Consider the following 21,163-nt stretch of genomic DNA (forward strand, 5'->3'; position numbering starts at 1 on the left):
AGGATTCAGAATATAATTCTGAAAATGATTTTGAAGTGTCCTCCCTGGTTTAGTACAAATGAGTTACACAGACTCACAAATATAGAACCATTGGATGTTATGTCACATAATATTATAGGCAAATTCCGACAAAAATCGATACAATCTTCATTTGAATCGATTCGCTCTCCATATTAGTTAGTAAGTTAGTATATAAGTTCCTTTTCCCCATTACACAATACAAGTAGGTTTAGAATTTTCCCTACACAAAAACCACAGAATTTCGGAAGCAAATGATGTCCTCATGGTAACAACCAAATCATGTATTCAATTGGGCTGAAAAGTCACCACTTGTGGCTGAGCACCCAATTTAAATCTTAATAATTTAATTTTAACTCATATTCCAATAAATTGTTATTAAAAAAAAGCTCAAACGTTTTCTAAAAAAAGCCAGATCTACGAAGACAAAATTAATTAATATTATCCAATTCTGACTTCCGATTTTGGAGTTACAGAATGATGAATTTTTAAAATTCAAACCGGTCCTGGAAGTACCTTAAATTACCGTAAACTCTAAAGTGGAACTTACTCCGACATATCATGGAATGTTCAATCGATTGTCACACTTTTAGATTCAAATTCGATCCGATTTGCAGTTTCGATATTACAGAGTAATGAGTGATTAAAATCTCAAATGACCGCTTAAATCGACGGTCAGTAAAATAATGTCATGAGAACTGATACAGCGAAGAATATTCATGCAAAAAATACATTGCGGATTGATAAAAAAGGTATCATCTCACTGCTAGGTGGATTAAGCACGTTTTTATAGAAAGTATAGGTTTTTTACACAACATATACATTACCAAGTTATGAAGTTTAAAAAAAGTTAATTTCCAAAAAATCGAAAAAATCGACTTTTTTGTGCCCCGTAAATTGGAAAATGGCAACTATAACTACATAATAAAAAATGTAGGAATAATATTTATCGACGGGAAACAACTGTATTATGTATTACGAGTTTATAGGAGATCGAATATCGTTTTCTCATGGATTTTCCGAGTAAGAATAAAGAACAATTTTAAGTCTTCAAATTTCCGGATTCCCCGTAAAAGTCCGGGCTCCCGGGATAGATTAGAGACAGTTTCAACGAACTCAAGAATCTTGTCTTACCCTTGTTTTTCTTGCAGAGAATTAGCAGCACTTTTATTGACTTACCCGAATTAAGTCAAATTCAACCTACCACAATTGATCTATATTATGAAGTCCTTTAAACTACGTGTGTGATCGTTATCGTTGACCTGACGGCCTTTTCTTAGGATCTTCGCTTCCGGTCAACAGTCGTTCTTCAAACCGTTTTCTTACCAAAAAACCATGGAATTTGGGGTTCCCAACTGTTTTGACGTGAACAAGTCTTGCTTTATTATGGGATGCCTTTTTCAAAATTCGCTCTGTGAAAGAATGAGTAGAATTTAGTCATGACTATCTCGAGTTGTACTAAACGCATAAACATATTTTTTTCTTCACGCCATCACCTACATGATCAGCAATTTATGATTAGATTCTCAGTAGTGTGAGATAACCATAAAAAACTCAAATATTCAGTTTTCTTTCATTTTTGGAAACAAAACACTGAACACAGATCTTTCAGATCCGGATTCTAGAACAAAACTTTAAATCTCGGCTCTGAACTTGACTTGTATTTAATTCCTAAATTCAGTCTCAGAGTTCATTTCCTGAATTCAGGTTCAGAATTCGCAATTGGATGCTGGATATAGGCTTTGGAACAGAATTTAGTCGCGGAATTCAAGCTTCAAATTCAGTTCTAGAATTAAATTTGAAGTCTGAGTTCAGTTCCAGAATTCAAGAACTAAATCAATGAACTGAATTCTTGAACTGGATTCCGATCCTGAGTTTGACAACTGGATTTTGAACCAGTCTCAATTTAGTTCTTGGTTCCGATTTTAGTTCTCCAATCCAGTTTCAGTTCGTATATAAATTATGCCAAATAGTACTCAACAGTTGTAAACGTCGGAAAAATTCCACAATTATGTTCTTTTTAGAACCGTTCTGCAAAATTTTGCTCCACTGAGTATGTGAATCTACAAAAAAAACTAACATTGTTTGTTGTACTTTGTACCCTCATTTGTTCGGCGTTTGTCATCGAAATAAGTCGTAATTCAGTATAGATGTATCGTTACTATTTTGAAAGCGAAACAGAAAAAGTTGCAAACTTCACACAACAAATCAACTAATACGAACGATTAACAACACACTCAAGAGTGAAATTAACATGTCAGTTTTATTCGTATTCAAATCCTCCAGTTATGTCTCTAACATTACCCATCCGTCTTTTTCTGATGGCACAATGCGACGGATTCATAAAGTACGCATCTGATGAAAATAACTCACAGAGTAAAGACAATACACACTCAACTATGTCTATGCAAAATTTTAATTATTCTACCCAACGAATCAAAAACTGGAACATTTTGAGTATGTGCGTATTTCAAACGGTACAAACTACAGATTTTCTACTGATACATCAGCACAAAAAGGGCTGTATATGTTCAAGTAGGACTTTTACATGTTAATATAATAAATAATTTGAACGAAAAAATTCAATATAGTTTTGAAGGAAGTCCACATTAGCCATTTGAACCATAGTTCAAATTTTACTTGAACAAAAAAAAACATAACCATTAAAAGTGCAGTTGGCAACACCTTCGGTGGCTTCGGCAGGTTTCCTGACACTGCACGTGGTAGATCGGTCTCTCTCTCTCTCAGACCATCTAAGCGTTTTGCTAAGAGCCATGAAGCCTCACGCTTACCGCTGCAATCGGTAAGCTGGTGGTGAATGAATTGGATAGCAATTTCCCCCTTGGCTACTTCACTGCTCCTCCTTACATCCATCAGTAGATGTAATCATAATTTCACGAGCTCTCGAACTATTCAATGACTCGAAGCTCGTTTGCAAACCTGTTTCTCCCATCGTCGTCATCGTCTTAGTCGTTGTCTGATTGGTTTGAATTTAAGATTCAAATTAAAATCGGCGGCTCGGGTTGTGATTGACCTCCGGCGGGTTGGTGGGTAACATTTTTTTTTTGCGAGGTTGATGGGCTCGCTAGATTTTGACTGGGTCCAATAATAGAATTCTAATCTCTTATCGACGACTATTCCCCGCTGGTTGAAGCAATTATCATATTTTATGAGGTTTCTTAAATTAGAACTGGGTCAGGGGGCTCATATAAGTAATCAATAGTCATCAGTGGAGAGAATCACGAGACTTGAAGCGATTCAATCATTCTGGCTTGCATAATAGATGAGCGCTGTATTTATCGCTTCGATTAACCGAAGGTGCCCCACTTCTGTGCATTGGAACAAAGTTTCAATGTCTTACCCAGTTTCACACCTTCAGTATTATTGCAACATTGAAATTAACATCTGTTAATTATTGTCAAATACGATATTCTTCAACAGCCAGTTTCGGCAGCCGGTTTTCGGTGCTGGTAAAGACCTTTGCTTGAGAAATGTTGTCTAGCCAGCCAGCAGTCAGTGCAACGCCATACTTGGACGCAACCGAAGACAGGTTTTGTAATTATTCCTTCTCGGTCTTGACAATATTTTGTATACCTATGATAATTTCGAAATGAAATCATCGTCAACAATGACTAATCCGCTTAGACGTTCTGTTTCAATACAGGACGGAGCCGATTGAATACGGGTGTGTCGTGGCGCCTTGAACTGCACTTTTTTATGTCTATCCGATCCTCGTGTTGCTCATTATAATTGAAACAACCTACTGATGCTCTGCGAAATCGATAGTAATTTTCGCTGCAGTTAAATCTAAGATGCATTCTACGTTTAGCGAACAGGTGAAATTCTCATACACTGATGTCATCTGAACAGTACAGCTTGCTATGGCTAGAATAAATCTCATATTACTCATATTCTCATATACCTTATGATAAAAAAAGAACCGGAATTTTCATTTTAAAATTCCCGCGCTTGTCCAATCGGTAAACTTTTATTCTCTCAACGTTGGTAACATTTTTTACACATTCTGTCAAATTTTGACGCATATCGTACGATTAGTTTTTGTTTGGCGTCTATACAAAGAAGTTGAAAAATTTTCGTGTGGCGATTTTTATAATGGATGAAAATTTAGAACAAAGTGCGTGCATCAAATTTTGTGTTGCAAATGGATTTAAGTGTTCCGAAACGTTGAAAATGTTAGAAAAGACCTTTAGTGAATCGTGTCTAGGAAAAACACAGGCATTCGAGTGGTAGAAACGCTTTTTCAACTTCTTTGTATAGACGCCAAACAAAAACTAATCGTACGATATGCGTCAAAATTTGACAGATGTGTAAAAAAGTGTTGCCAACGTTGAGAGAATAAAAGTTCACCGATTGGATAAGCGCGGGAATTTTAAAATGAAAATTCCGGTTCTTTTTTGATCATAAGGGACAAGGTCTGTTCAAAAAGTTCTCGGATTTTTTTAATTGCGCGCGTCTGGAGAGTCCGGTGGTCAAATTTTTTTTTATTGTGTTGGTACATATGTCCCTAATGTATGGTGAAATTTTCAGCTGTATTCATTGTTTACATTCTGTCTTGTAGCGGCTGGTGTAGACGTGTTTTTTGAGCTCGGCGATTTTTGTTAGTTTAAACAATGGAAGAATTGAAGAGTCAAAGAATTTGTATTAAATTGTGCGTGAAAAATGAAATAAAGTGTAACCAAGTGTGCGAAATGTTACAGAGAGCCTACGGTGAGTCTGCTATGAAAAAAACAAGTTTTTACGAGTGGTATAAGCGTTTCCAAGATGGTCGCGAAGACGTTGAAGACGACGAACGCTCCGGTCGACCCAGCACGTCAATAATCGATGAAAATGTGGGAAAAGTGGAATGATTATGGATGATCGCCGAATCACTATTAGAGAAGTTGCTGATGAAGTTGGCATATCAGTTGGCTCATGCCATCATATTTTTTCAAATGTTTTGGGCATGAAACGAGTGGCAGCAAAATTCGTTCCAAAACTGCTTTTTTTCGTGATTTTTTGGCTAAAAACAAAATTTTAATCATGCCCCAACCTCCTTATTCACCAGATATCGCTCCGTGTGATTTTTTCCTGTTCCCAAAGTTGAAGAGACCCATGAAAGAACAGCGTTTTTCATCGATAAAGGCAGAATCGCTGAGAGTGCTACAGAGCATTACAAAAAGTGACTATCAGGGGTGTTTCGAAGACTGGAAAAAACGCTGGCATAAGTGTATTATATCTAGGGGGGATTACTTTGAAGGGGACCATATAGATGTAGACGAATAAATAAATATTTTTTTAGAAAAATGAGAACTCCGGGTACTTTTTGAACAGACCTCGTATAATGATGTGAAAGTTTTGTTTGTGCATTAACTAGTACAACTTAAAAAATGGAACAGTTCCACTATTGCTGGTATGTCCAGAACCGGTATAACTAATAATAAAATCAAAAGCAAATAAATTTTACCAGCATCTTAATAGGAAAACAGATTGAAAAATGACATGCAAAAACAACTGTGTAATAAAAACCACGAAAAAGCTACCGCAGAGAGGGAGCTCGAACACGTAGCTACCTCCTACCCGGGTAAATCGTTTTGTCAATTTAACTATGCTGCATACGTAACACACGAAGAAACAGTCTATAAGATAAGATTATGTACAAATATTTTATGGAATTTTTATTAGGAAATCGCTTGAACATCTAAACAGTGTTTAGATCAACTAATAAATTCCGACATACTAATATGATACGATTCGAAATGTATTAGGTTCAAAATACTATGTATTGTGGATGCTACGGTGCAGAAATACTTATGAAATAAACGTATTTATGAAAAAAATGGAATTGCTCAATATGGAAAGAAGGGAACCATTCCAAACAAAAAATCTTCCTGAAATATTAATGTATAAGAGCATTCGAAGCACAAACAAACCACGTGTTTTGGTATGATTGGGAACATTGTGCATAGAAAGGAAAAGTCACTCACACAAAAATACCGATATTTCCGTTAAAGATGAGAACTAAGTCTTGAAACATATTTTGTTCACTTTGTATAACTCATAAAAGTACGCATCATATCTCAAAAACATTCAAATAGCGTTCTTCCTGGCGAAGAGACATTTCATTTGAAAAAAAATTTTTGAAGTGACCTCCCCATTTTTCACGAGGTAACCGATTTTACAATAAGTGTTATTGTTTTGTAGTATTAGAATCTACGAACATGTTCGTGAAATATTTCGTTGATATTCGAATTTTTTATACTATTTTTAGTTACATTAACGTTTATATACCTTTTCATTGTAATGCTTCCTGAAACTCAAGTTCTCTTTTGAATTATACGAAACTTTGCAAATGAATAAACAACTATTTTTGTCATAGAATAACGAGAAAATTGTTTAAAAATGTTCAATTTTACTAAAATTTCTACTTAAATTTCCAAAGAAATCGAAAAATTTTTGTGCTCAAATAGGGTTTTCGAAATATTTGATTTTTTGTATACGCGTTCGGTAGGGTGCGATGTCGTCGGTGTGATTGAAGCGAGTTGCGACAGGTTTGGCCAATAGGCATAGAAAATGATTTTTTACCTTTCTCATCTCAAATTTTTTAAATTGTAGTATTTCGATGATTTTTTTCTGTAATATATAAGAGAAAATGAATAATATGAAAAGGGCATAATTACAGTACTAGGTAGATTAAAACAGGTTTTTCTATTGAATGTACGTCAGGAAATTTATCGATCACATATTATTTTACAATTATTTTTTTATTTTTTCGTGTGGTTTGTTCTTAGACCGAGATGTTTTCTCCTGGATGTATCAAGACACTTCAATAAGCGCAATACAGATAGAGATAACTGACTTTGGATTAAATTAAATTTGTTTGTATTAAATAATAAAAATTCGTTCAAAAACCAAAAATACGCAAGATTTGATATAAAAAATATCATCGATATAAAATAAGTTATACTGATTTAAACTGATTTTTTCCTCTATACCACTACTAGATGGAATACGGAAATTTAGCACGCACGATCTGGCATCGCTGCATCGAAGAAAACTGTTGTATTTGAATGGAAAAATAATTTAAATCATTGGAGTATTTAAACATAAAAAACCAAGGCCCTTATTACCGGTATCACTACACGGTGAAAACCAAGTGATTGTGATTCTTATTATCGATATCATTTCACGGTTAAAATCGAGTGAAGTGAATTTAGGTCTTCATTACGCTTTAGAGACAAAAGTAATTAAATGGATGAACTTGATCTTATTTTGAACATCACGCCACCAACATTTTGTCGAAAATAGTTTTTTTCCACTACAGTGATCACTATGCGTGATACTGGCAACAGGGAAAATCAAGTGAAGTGATATGTAAGTGACGTGAATGTGAAAGTGGAAAAGAAAACGGTGATAATGGCCTAAATTTAGAAGGTTTCACGCTGCTGTAAAATAGATTTTCCACATAATCTTTAACTACCAGTAGCTATGATTCTTGTTTTTGATTCAGTTAGAGCTTATGTTCCTATAAATGTACGAAATAAGAAAAGTTTCATAATGCATGGACACTGCACTGAGGTATATTTCTCTCATTTTGGAAGATGATTAGCTTGATCGATCATGTTGCGTAACACGTGTGCTGTCCAAATCTTGATTCCACTGGTTTCTAACTAAACGAGGCAGTTACACTTTTGTAACTGTTATAAGTTAGAAGGGGGTTATGTTTTAAGTTATAAGGGGCAGATACATTGACTCAAATTCCATGTATAAATATGGTATGGTATGGTACTGGCGACTGTTCTGAAAAAAAATAGTACGTGCTGGATGGTATGGTAAAGGATAACTAATGGCCGTTTTAGTACATGCTGGATAGTATGGTACTGGATAACTAAAGGACTAAAGGACCTGAAATCAATCGATTTCTGAAAGATATTTCTTGAACTAATCAATCGATCTAACCGATCTACACCATTGCAACATTTCCAATGCTACTAAAACAGTTAATCAAAACCTGAATATTAAGTATTTTTTAATAAAATTGTTAAAAAACTCTTTACTTTGTAAACTTAAAAATATGCACTCTTTAACAAAAATTTGTATTTCAAAAATTGAAATATAATTGTAGAACATTTTTAAATTCTAAAAATTCATCGAAAACAGTTATGATGGAAAAACTTGATTTTGGGGGTCTCTACTAAACAATATACCTTCTAATATCTACAACTTTTCTAAAGGTGTGAATTCTCTATTTCGTATTGTATGCAAAATATTTTTTTAATTCACTTGTAGGTGGAATAATGACGACTTTGATTATATTAAAAGAAGTGGAAATTCTTCTGAAGACATGAAAGCTTCAAAGTCAAACCATGAAGCACAAATAACAAACGCGTGTTTTGATATGATTCGGAAAAATCTTTGTTTTATAACGACTTGATTCCAAAAGAAAAACGGTAACAAACCTATTTCCGCGTGCCTTCACACGCACCCGGCGGATCACGATGGCCATGTGCCTACCACCGAATAGCAATGAGGAGATCAATTTCCTCCTTGTGGTACACACATACACTTTATTCTAAAACAATTTGCAACACGTTTAAAGCCCGCCGAACTGCAAATTAGTTTTCACCCGATCACTAAACGATCAAGCTCAAGGTGGTCGAAAAAAAATTGCTATCAATTCAGTATGATCAATTTCGGAAGGCACCGCTCAGATCCACACCACATATTCTTTATTATCGTGAACTTTAGATAATTATAGTCTCCAGTCGCTTTTTACCTGGTATATTGAATGAACACTAAACTGCTCATTACTTTTATTGTACATTTGCCGTTTTTCTTCTTCTTTCCACACGAGTCGAGTCTAATTTGCGGACGACTCATTCGAACTCAACTACCAATTTTGTATTAAAGTAGCGGTTATGTAAACAAATTCATCCGTTGTTTGTTGTTTGCCATTAACACAAAAGTCCCATGTAATTCCACCGAGCGCACGAAACATAAACAGAGATCTTCACCGCGATCGCGGAAACCAAAAACGTTCCCATCGTACAAAAAATTCGCCACGAAAATTTCTCTCCATTTCACTAAATTTGTTTGGTTTTGTGGTATGTTTGAATTCCCACTTATCACCTACCTATCTGAAGCTGAAGCTCGCGAACGAACGGACACTTCAACGGGTTCCGAAAACAAACGACTCGAGAGCGGCAGGCAGCCAATGAACAATGAAATGCATCGAATTTACACTGCGCGACACGATCCGGTTCGGGAATGAGTTTACAACTGCTCATACAAATCACTATTCCATGTTTCCAATGCTGTGTGTACTTTTGGGGGCCGGATTACACCGATGCAAATGACTGCTATTTATTGTAGTAACTGTACCTCATAACTGGCTGTGATGACCCATGAATGGGAACTATTTCACATCGGTTTCACGAAGCAAGACAATAAACACGTCACACAGACAACGTCGACGAAACGCTGGGAAAACCGGGCCGAACCAACTGGGCTCCCGTAGGCTCAGCACTTATATGCTAAATATAGCATTAACACGTGCAACCAATTGTTAATTACTACTCACTTACTCACTGGATGTGCTATTATTCGGCAACTGTGCTGGGTTTGCAGCGGTACACAAATCAGTGTCAATCAGAGGCCTGATCGCGTTGAGTGCAGTGCGACGAATGAAATCACTGGAATGGAAAGTATTTTGTTTTTTTTCTTCCTCTGATTTGCCTTCTCTCGCACCATCGCTCCTTATCACTTTTTGTTGTTGTGTCTTTCTCCGGTCCCCCACGCGGCGACAACGGCACACGCTGGACTGGAATGTGAAGCTATTCGCAATGTTTTCGATTATTCCGAACAAGTCCTCTAATTTTTCATTGATTTCGATGAAAACTTCGTTTAGAATCAGGTAATCTAATTCGAAAGCAGTTGAATTAGACTCACTTCGAAGGCTTTGAATTGAATCTAAAAACTTAGCAGCAGCTTGGAATACTTTTTGAAAACCTACTTGTATTGTGTAATGGGGAAAAGGAACTTATATACTAACTTACTAACTAATACAGAGTGCGAATCGATTCAATTGAAGATTGCATCGATTTTTGTCGGAATTTGCTTATAATATTATGTGACATTACATCTAATGGTTCTATATTTGTGAATCTGTGTAACTCATTTGTACTAAGTCAGGGAGGACGCTTCAAAATCATTTTCAGAATTTTATTCTGAATCCTTTGAAACGTTTTCTTCCTGGTGGAACAACAACTTGGCCAAATTGGTACTGCATAAAGCATGGCTGGTCTGAAAATTTGTTTATAAATTAACAATTTGATTTTTAGACAGAGCTTAGAATTTCTGTTTATAAGAGGATATAAACATTTAATATATTTATTACACTTTGCCTGGATTCCTTCAATGGGATCCTTGAAAGTGAGTTTTATCATATTTAACTTGATCAGACCATGTCAATTCCAAGCCATTCAATTTGAGAATGTGATTATTGTTTGGTTTAAGAAAAGAAGTTCTTGGCTTATGAGGAAAGATAATTAATTGCGTTTTTGCTGCATTTGGTTTAATTTTCCATTTTGACAGATAATCACTGAAAATATTTAAACTTCTTTGTAGGCGACTGCAGATCACTCTTAGATTTCTACCCGTGGCTAACAGACTTGTGTCGTCACAGAATAGCGATTTCTGACAACCATCGGGTAGATTTGGAAGATCAGAAGTGAAAATATTATACAAGATTGGAACCCTGCGGAACACCGGCTCGTACGGGCAGCAATTCAGATTTACAATTCTGATAGCCAACCTGAAGAGTACGATCAGTTAAATAATTTTGAATCATTTTGATCAAATAAATAGGAAACTGGAAATCAGACATTTTTGCTATTAAACCTTTGTGCCAAACACTGTCGAATGATTTATCTATGTCTAGAAGAGCAACTCCAGTGGATAACCCATAAGATTTATTTGCTTTTATCATGTTCTGACAAGTTGATGAGTAGTATGACGAAATCCAAACTGCTCTGGTAAAAAAATTGAATTCTCATTTATATGAGACATCATTCTCAACAAGATAATTTTTTCAAAAAGTTTACTGATAGAAGAAAGTAAGCTAATTGATGTTTCTGCTGGGTTTTTATCAGGTTTGAGGATGGGAATTACTCCAGCGTTTTTCCATCTTTTAGGGAAGTAAGCTAATGAAAAACACTTGTTGAACATTTTAACCAGAAGTCTCAAGGCAACATCGGGAAGATTTTTAAAGAGAATATTAAAGATTCCATCATTACCAGGAGCCTTCATGTTTTTAAGTTTCCTAATAATTGACTTAATTTCATCAAAATTTGTCATCTTGTGATAACACTTGGGTTGAAATATGATCATATTTCAGTGAGACTTCATTTTCAATAGGACTCACAACGTTCAAATTAAAATTGTGTACACTCTCGAACTGCTGAGCAAGTTTTTGAACTTTTTCGCCATTTGTAAGAAGTATTTGATTTCCTTCCTTGAGAGCAGGAATTGGTTTCTGAGGTTTCTTAAAAACCTTAGAAAGTTTCCAGAAAGGTTTAGAATATGGTTTAATTTGTTCAACTTCTTTAGCGAAATTTTCATTTCGCAAAAGAGTAAATCTATGTTTAATTTCTTTTTGTAAATCCTGAACTATGTTTTTCATAGCAGGATCACGAGAACGTTGATATTGTCGTCGACGAACATTCTTCAACCGAATGAACAGTTGAAGATTGTCATCGATGATAGGAGAATTTAATTTAGTTTGAGCTTTGGGAACTGAAAGATTTCTTGCTTCGATAATGTAATGATTCAAATTATCAATTGCTGTGTCGATGTCTGCAGAATTTTCTAAAACAGTTTCTTGATCCACATGATTTTCAATGTGAGATCTGTAATCCAACCAATTAGCTCTATGATAGTTGAATATAGAACTAATTGGATTAATTAAAGCTTCGTTGGAAAGTCTGAATGTTACAGGAAGATGATCTGAGTCAAAGTCAGCATGTGTAATCGGTTCACTACAAATGTGACTTTGATCTGTTAGAACCAGATCAATTGTAGACGGGTTTTCCACGGAAGAGAAACAAGTAGGATTACTGGGATGAAGAACTGTGAAGTAACCAGCTGAGAGTTGATTATGAAGAATTTTACCATTACTGTTATTTTGCCTACAATTCCACTGGACATGCTTAGCATTTAAGTCCCCTATTACGAAAAATTTTGGTCGATATCTTGTGAGTTTTTGCAAATCGCTTTGAAAGAAATTTAATTGTTCGCCGGTACATTGGAATGGCAAATACGCTCCAGTGATGAAACAAATTCCATGAATGTTTTCAACTTCGATTCCCAAGCTTTCAATATTTTTAGTATTGAAAGAAGGTAAAATTCGATGTTTAATTTACCGTTGGACAAAAATGGCAACTCCACCACCCATTCCAGTGAACCTGTCAAATCGATGAACCACATAATGTGGATTGGTTTTCAATTTGACATTTGGTTTAAGAAAAGTTTTTTTCACAATGGCAATATGAATTTTGTGAACTTTGAGAAAATTATAAAATTCATCTTCACTCGATTTTAAAGATCGAGCATTCCAATTTAAAATATTCAAATAGTTGTTTAACATCACTGTTAAAATTTTAAATTCATTATAATATTATTTGCAAATTGCCATCCGACTTGAAATGCTTAAAAAAGTGATGAAGTCGAATTCATTCGGATGATCATTTGAAAAAGTTGATCTAGTAGGAAGATCATTTAATTTTCAGTTATATCGCCTAAATCGACTTGGTGGAAAGAGGTGAATGGCATTGAAGGAATATTGGTAGGTAGATTTCTACCTGTTACACTAGTGTAACTGCCATTAGAAGAAGATGATTTGGCTAATCTACCTATTAATAAATTGGGTTCGTTAGAAGATGAACTGGAAAGCGTTCCTGTGTTTCGATTATTTACATTAGAAGAATGGTCTACCTGTTACCAAAGCGTAACTATCATTAGAAGAAGATGATGACGAGGTCGATCTACCTGTCAATAAATTGTTTTTATTAGAAGACGAATTGGCAGGCGTACCTGTTTTTTGTTTTAAGTTCGAAGAAATAAGTGCCTTAGAAGAATTAGGCGTGACATTTGCAACGGTTTTTTTTGATTTTCAGGTATGTTCTGTAAATTTAAGGTCGTTGATTTGACTTGTTGTCTAAGCGAACGAGCGTTCAAATTTTTTTCCCTGACAGGACATTTCAAATAATTGGATTTATTACTTCCATCGCAATTTGAACATGAAAATTTATCAGTGGTTTCATTCATTGGACAAACGTCTTTCGAATGCGATTTACCACAATTCAAGCACCGTATATCCACATGACAATTTTTGGTTCCATGGCCGAAGCCTTGGCAATGACGACATTGCGTTAAGTTTACAATACGATTATGCCGTTTATAATGTTCCCAATGAATTTTAATGTGGGAAATGAAACGTACTTTTTCTAAAGTTTTCAAATTGTTTTCAACACTTCGATTGAAGTGTATTAGGTAAAGTTCATGGGAAATTCCAGAGCGTGGTTTAGAAGTATCATTCGCTCTCGCGTATTACTTGGGAAGGGGCAAAACCAAGCAATTTTTTTAGTTCATTTTTAATTTCATCAGTATCTTGATCATTTGATAAGCCTTTCAAGACAGCCTTGAAGGGTCTGTCTGATTTTATATCATATGAATAAAGTTTCTCGGGCAAATATCGGATAAGACGTTCATAATCTTCCAATCCATCAACCAAGACTTACTTCCGGGAGAAAAGTAGAAAGCTCAGTACGGAATGCTTTGAAGTCGGAAATTATCACCGTCACTGGTGGCATAGATTGTTGTTTCTTCCCTGATCGACAAGCGTCCATTTTGGGATATTTTGAAGAATTTTATTCTATGTCGCTACAATCGGATTCAGGAAGAATCTCGTAAATATTGTTAGACGGCATAAAATCAACGGAAGGGAAGTCCGTCCGTTTACTTTTAATTTTACATTCAGATTCTATAAGATCGTGAATGTTATTAGAAAAATGTTAATTAACGGATTGTGATTTATTCCGTATTGAATTATTTTTAGCCTTAGGCTTGTTGCCTTTGCGGTTGGACGCAGGTATTTTTGAAATGAATGATATTTGAAATTAAATTCACTAGGCTAAATTAGTCTTCGATTAGACTCCTAGTTTGGAAAAGTCCTAATGAAGACTGATTTTGTGGTAGTCTTAATAAAGACTGATTAGTTCGAAGAATAGTTCTTTGAATAGCAAGCCTTGAAAAGGCTGATTATTTTCTCAGTCTTGAAAAAGACTGATTATATTAAAATATCACTCTTTGTATAGCCTTGAGAAAGGCTGACTAATTGTTAGTCTTTAAAAAGACTGTTAGTGATTCAGGTAGCCTTGAAAATGACTGAAGCCTTGAATCAATGAAACTCTAGGTAGCCAGAAAAAATTTCCAGGAGCCAAGAGCTATACGCGTGCGGTGCGAACGACTGTTCAACACCGACTGTGTTTGTATTATTTGTATTCTCTCCGTTGTGCTCATACTTTGATGAAAATTTCATAATTTTGTAGAAGCTAATGCATAAGTTTATTATTTTCTGGAAAATTTATACATAATTTTACTTCTTACCTAGAAATCCTTGTGCCGAAGTGAAATATGCAACTTAATGCAGTAAACTTTTATAATACTTATAGGAGAACATGTACCTTATCCAATTTATTTTCCAATGAGAATATCTTGAGTACTCTTCGTGTGACTCATTTCACTATAGCCGTGCTGAAACCATGAATGGTTAAGAAACAGGGCGCCACGCGTCTGCTATTTCTGTAACTCACATTTGCAGTGAGCGTCGCCTGATCAACATCTCGTGTGTTGATCGTGTTGCTTCGCGATAACTCAATTTATTTACACGTTTAAACATGAAATCTCTTCGTAAAGGTTTGTACTTTAACAATACTTTATCATATTTTGTCTAGAAAACATTTTTCCATTTTTAAATATGTGTTGAAGTTTTGATAATTTTTCGGATTTTCAATAATTAAAACTAAATTTGAAAAGGCCTAAAATTGCATCTAGTTCCACTTAGATTTATTCTAATGTTGTCAATTGTAAAAAGGAACAAAATAAAAATCGCAACAATTTGCTTAAGTTGCGCGTGCTAGCATGAACTTGTTTATGCGTGTTTACGCGCGTCCAGACTGGTAGTCGAAAATAGGATAGAAATACCTTTCATATATTTGCATACGTGCATAGCATGTATAGTAATAATCCATGGGGTATTTCACACAAAGCCTTTTTTCAACAGCCTGTAAAATATAACAAAGATACAAAAATTCGTCCAAGGCATGAATGTACGGTTTTTTCTTAGGTTTCAAATAAGCGATTCCATAAAACAACCCTTATAGTTTATTGAATGAAAAAAGTTAAAAATTAATGAACAAATAAAAAAAATCCAAACTTGGGCACGAGGAAAAACAGCCGTGAAAAAACGATGACAGATGTTTTTTGTAGACTCCTAGTAGCGTCTGACCCACTGATTTCGAATATTTATTACAAACCTATCAAACCTGGAAGGAAATTGTCACTGGAAGCAATTGATATGCTAGAACTTACAAAAGAACAAGAAATTAGCGATACGGAAAACTCGGACGATAGCGTGACTGATACTGATTGATCGAATGCAATGCGACTAAGTGACATATTGTAATGATTTATTAGGTAACATTAACTACCTAGTTGATTGATTAGGTTGTGAAAAGTATTGGGAAAAGTTACTCATTTAAATGCTAACTTTGTAGTAGATACTTAGGTAATAGAGATAAATTCTACGTAGGCAAATCCAAAAAAAAACTGTTTTTAAAATAAAGCGAATATCTCAAAAAATATTTTTTTTTACATTATTCATATTTTCAGCAAAAATACTTGAAATGTATTTCTCTTTGAAATGAGATAGAAAAAAAATTTTTCGTCAAAAACAAAATAATTAAGGTGCTACTTTCAAAAGAAGCGTTATATAATTTTGTAAAACTTCTTCGAAGACACGTTAGCTCTTAAAAATCAGTGAAAGTCTGCACAGACCTGTGACCGTCTTTTTCCAGTTTTGGACCACTGTGCGCCCTCTGTTTCTTAACCATTCATGGTTTCAGCATGGCCATAGTGAAAATGAGTCACACGAATATTACTCAAGATATTCTCATTGGAAAATGAATTGGATAAGGTACATGTTCTCCTATAAGTATTATAAAAGTTTAATGCATTAAGTTGCATATTTCACTTCGGCACAAGGATTTCTAGGTAAGAAGTAAAATTATGCATAAATTTTCCAGAAAATAATAAACTTATTCATTAGCTTATACAAAATCATGAAATTTTATATTTTCTACAATTATTCCAAACGAAGTATGCATAAAAAATACCTCGAAACAAGTTAAAACTAGAAAGCTAGTTTTAAGGGGGTTGTTATAATTCAGTAATTGAAACTAACTTTGAATAGACCTAAAAAAAAGTTCCACCGAGTTCCACTTAGATTTTTTTTATGATATTGGGCACATCTTTTTCTACAAATTTTGTAAAAATCAGCTGCATAAAGTTGCATATTTCGCTTCGGTGCAAGGTTTTATCCTAGGTGAAAAAAAGGTAAAATGTTGCATAACTTTGCCAGGAAAGAACAAACCTATGCACTATCTTCAACAAAAATATGCGATTTTATAAATTCTACAATTATTCCAAACAAAGTATGCATAACAAAATAACTCGAAACAATTTATGAATAAAAAACTGATTTTAAGGGGGTTGCCATAAAAACGCTTTGTATATCCGAAACGGTGCGACCTAGACTTTTGGTATATTTGACAAAGTAAATTATTTTTAATAGTTCTAAAACTTTGTAGAAGAAAAAAAATTTCTCTCTTCAGAAAAAAAAGTTATGGTTACATTTTTTGTCAAAGTAGGCCATGAACAATTAATGATAGGATCAAATTACGCGGTATATATTTGTAAATAATTTCTTCAAAGCAACTATATGCATTAAAAGAACGGTTTGGCAGCTACTGATTTATGTCCACGTTTTTATTGATTCGAACCACTGTGCGACGTAGCGAACGATGAACATAATAGATCAAAAAATTAAAAGAGCGGTTCTAACGGCTAAAAGTTAAAAAAATATATATTCCACTTTCTTTATGTGCATTGTTAGCAAACGTGCAACAGGGTTTATTAATAGATTCGGTTGATTTTGATTTTGTTTACACAAAATCTCAAAATTTTTCTCCATGCAATTAAAAGTAGTACACAAAATCAGGGTTGCATTTTTTAAGGTACAGTCTTTATGTTGAGATACAAATATGTAGTGGGTCCCGCATCCACGGAATAGCGTAAAGCAACGCTGATGTTCAAGTAGATGTGGGAATTCCCATCAGTCACATCATCGGTTTCTTTGCACCTCCTGAACTACTTCTACTGAATATTTATCGAAAAACCCGACGGTGACTAATTGCTTGACTAATTTAAAACATCTGATTCATTATGCAATATGATGTCATTCAATTGTGATGGTATAGCGCAAACTATTAAAACCGCAGTATTAAATGTGATTGGTAATTTCTTCTTCACGACAACTGAAGTAATAAAACCTCTAAATAACTGAATACTGCTTTTTTTCGAAGTTTTTCAACGATATTTTGTCCGCCGTACATTTTTTCAATATATTTATTAAGATTATACTTCATAAGTTTATATATATATTTTTAAGTTTTATAAGTTTTTATTAAGACCCGGTTTTAACCTAAAGTTTATATTTTAAAATTATATTCATTTTTTGATTGAAAAAAGCAAAGCCTTGGAATTACATTCCTTTCAAGGAATTTGGTTTTTCTGTTTCAACAGACTTCGCAGCCGATTCATAGTGTATCATAGAATTATTGCATGGCTAGTACTACGACCCTACTGATAATAAGAATCCTTCCAAACCGAGGATCGCACATACGACAACTGGCTTGCAAGACCAGCGCCCCATGCATTGAACCGCTAACCCGGGTCAATTGTTTTTATAATTTTTTATTGTACGTGTGACAAATAACGAGTATAATCTAAGGGCCTTGTATCTGAGACGTGAATTGAGAAGCGAAGTGCAAATTAGACAAGTGATGTGCGGACTGATTTCTTGCGAGAAGGATGTCGTAGGGGTACAACTACTCTAAAGCTGCGTGGCACAGGCTGAACATACTGCTTTTGTTCTCTTCTGTACTATATTTTTAGTCACCATTAGTATTAATTCCGAGCTGATTGTTCTATGGGCGAAGCCAGAGAAAAAGTGACGGGCGACACGCGAAGCAAAGCGATGCGTAATTTGACAGATTGATGGTGTCGCGCGACAGAGCTCCGTTCATTTAAGTTCAGCTGAAAAATGATGCTTCTTCCAATATTCGGCTAGACAATTGTCATTTACGTTTTACATTATCGCTTGGTACTACGCTGTTATTTTCTGACGAAATATTCATTAGAAAAAAAATGGAATTAGCCCAAAAGGAAAAAGGGAACCTACTGGCCCTTATTACCGTTCTCACTTTCACATTCACTTCACTTACATGTCACTTCACTTGTTTCCACTTATTACCAGTATCACGTATAGTGAAGTGATCATTGTGATGGAAAAAACTAATTTTGTCAACAAAATGTTGGTGGCGTGATGTTTATTATGACATCAAGTTCATCCAAATAATTACTTTTGGCTTTGAAGCGACTTCCGTACTGAGGAACTAAACTCACTTCACTTGGTTTTCACGGTGTAGTGATACCGGTAATAAGGGCCACTATCTAGTCAGTGAATATAGTAACTACAAAGTATTGTTGATTACATATAGAAAACTTTCCTTCCCTTCTTCCAGATCCTGTTGTCTCTGTCGGAAAGAAATTATAGATTATGTCGAAGAACTTCAACGACATGTCAACCCACATATTTGGCGCTTAGTCCTCGTACAAAAGTATTGTAATACAAATGAAATCTCGACTTCCAATTGAATATTTACAATAAAAAAACCTGTTTTAATCCACCTAGTGGTATAATGATGCCTTTCTCATATATAACACTGTGGTATTCTATTCAAAATGTTTCTTTTAGATTTTTGAAAGAAACCGAGAGATTGTTTGTGCATTTACTAGTATAACATACAGAATGAAAGAGTGCTTTACTCGCGTAGGTCATCCTTAAGAAAACGAAGTGGGTTCACTATTATATGCACTTCCGGTACCGGAACCCGAGAACCGGTATAATCGAAGTCGGTGCGTACGGCCACCAACTAACATGACGTACAAATGACGATTTAAATGTTTGTTGTATCCGCATGCAGTAATTTTTGGTAGGACCATAAGACCTTTCATTCGACTATATGATTGACGGTTTTGAGTCCAGTTGACATAATTTTGAACGGTTTTGGTTTCGTCAGTTCAAGTAACGGTGTACAATATTTAACTCACTTTACCCTATAACTCCGGAACCGGAAGTCGGATCCAGATGAAATTCAGGAATTCCGTATGGGACCATGAGACCTTTCATTTGAATCTAAATTTGTCAAAATCGGTCACACACACACACACACACACAAATTTTTTCGAACTCCTGCATGTTCCCAGGTGCCTTACCAGTCTTCTTGAAAACCCTTTTCACGATTGCCCAGTAACGTTTGATAGGTCGAAGCTGAGGGCGATTTGGTGGATTGATATTTTTCTCAACGAAATTTATACCCTTTTCCACAAGCCAATTGAGAGTGGTTTTTGCCTAGTGAGCCGACGCTAAATCCCGCCAAAATTCTTACATAAAGGCAGCAATCTCTTCTGGAGACACTCAGATCGATAGATTTCTGCATTTATAGTTCACGTAGTGTAAAAAATGATTGATTCAAACCACAGAAACATATTGCTTGCCATACCAGTACCTTCCGACCGATTTTGTCCACTTGAATCGACCTGTCCGCATCGCTCACATCCTCTCCAACAACGACAGTAAAGTATTGTGGACCTGGAGGGGTTTTTGAGTCCTCCTTTACATAAGTCTCATCGTCCATCAAAACGCATGCATTTGGACACTGCAAAAGACGCGAGTACAATTTCCGGGCCCTTGTTGCTGCTCGTTTCTTCTGTTCTCTACTTTGTTTCGAGATTTTCTGCATCTTGTAGGTCTTCAGGTGATTTCGCCTCTTGATACGCTGGATCATTCCGACACTCGTTCTTGCTTTCTTGGACAAATCACGTATTGATTTGTTGTTCTTCATGATTAGAGATACAACTTTCTGGTATAGTTTCAGGTTGAAAGAATCGGATTTTCTGCCTCTTCCTGGTAGCTCATCCAAAGAATAGTGTTTCCCAAACTTATTAATGATGGTTTTAACACTGGCATGATGAATACCAAACTGCTTCGCCAATTTTCGCACAGTAATACCCTTCTCACTTAGCCATGTGTCCAGAACCTTAATTTTCACTTCCTTTTCAAAACGCGACATTTTGAAAACGCAGAATTTCAACCGCAAAAACAAGTAAACAAACGAAAGCTGACAGCCAAACGCACAGCATGCCGTGATTTGAGCATAAAAAAACCATCACAAATACATGCATACAACACAAATGTATGTGGATAGCTTATTTTCGATACACCCCTTATTTGAGGTTTTATTCATGTCTGACGGAGCTGCCTCGAAGTACAAAAACAAAACAAAAAAATTGCAAGTCTCTGTAAATTTAAATCAATGTATAACATTGATGCTGAGTGGCATTTTTTGCAACTTCTCATGGTAAAGGACAATGTGATGCACTGGGGGGTAATTCAAAGCGAATGCCACGACGTGAAAGCTTGGCTAAACTACATGAACACCCAATCACAACTGCAAAACAATTATATGAATGGGCAGAGCAGAGACGTCGAGATGCATTCACGACCATGTCTTTTTGTTACGTGTCACAAGAAGAATATGAACGGGGTGTGACCGAGTGGAGTAGTGTTTATAAGGATACCAAAATGATTCCAGGCACACAGAAATACAATTCTTTCGTTCCGATTTCAGAAACCACAATCGTCACAAGACTGTATTCGAATGACGATGCACGTAGTACTCATACAATT

The 21,163-nt window shown here is 35.3% G+C and overlaps 1 protein-coding gene across 6 annotated transcripts in view; it reads right to left on the bottom strand.

Moving 5' to 3' along the window:
* LOC131430411 (protein yellow) overlaps positions 1-9,690 on the bottom strand; it is a 60,679-nt gene extending 50,989 nt beyond the window's left edge. Inside the window, exon 1 of one of the 6 annotated variants that reach the window (XM_058595392.1) lies at positions 9,600-9,690. The gene's annotated coding sequence lies outside the window, so the exon portion shown is untranslated. Of the gene's footprint in view, positions 1-6,600; positions 6,639-8,474; positions 8,590-9,148; positions 9,543-9,595 lie in introns of those variants that run through there. The other 5 variants (XM_058595393.1, XM_058595396.1, XM_058595391.1 and 2 more) reach the window with 5 other exon arrangements.
* Between the last annotated feature and the right edge of the window lie 11,473 nt (positions 9,691-21,163).

This window comes from Malaya genurostris, chromosome 2 (genome assembly GCF_030247185.1).
Source record: "Malaya genurostris strain Urasoe2022 chromosome 2, Malgen_1.1, whole genome shotgun sequence".
NCBI classification, from domain to species: Eukaryota; Metazoa; Arthropoda; class Insecta; order Diptera; family Culicidae; genus Malaya; species Malaya genurostris.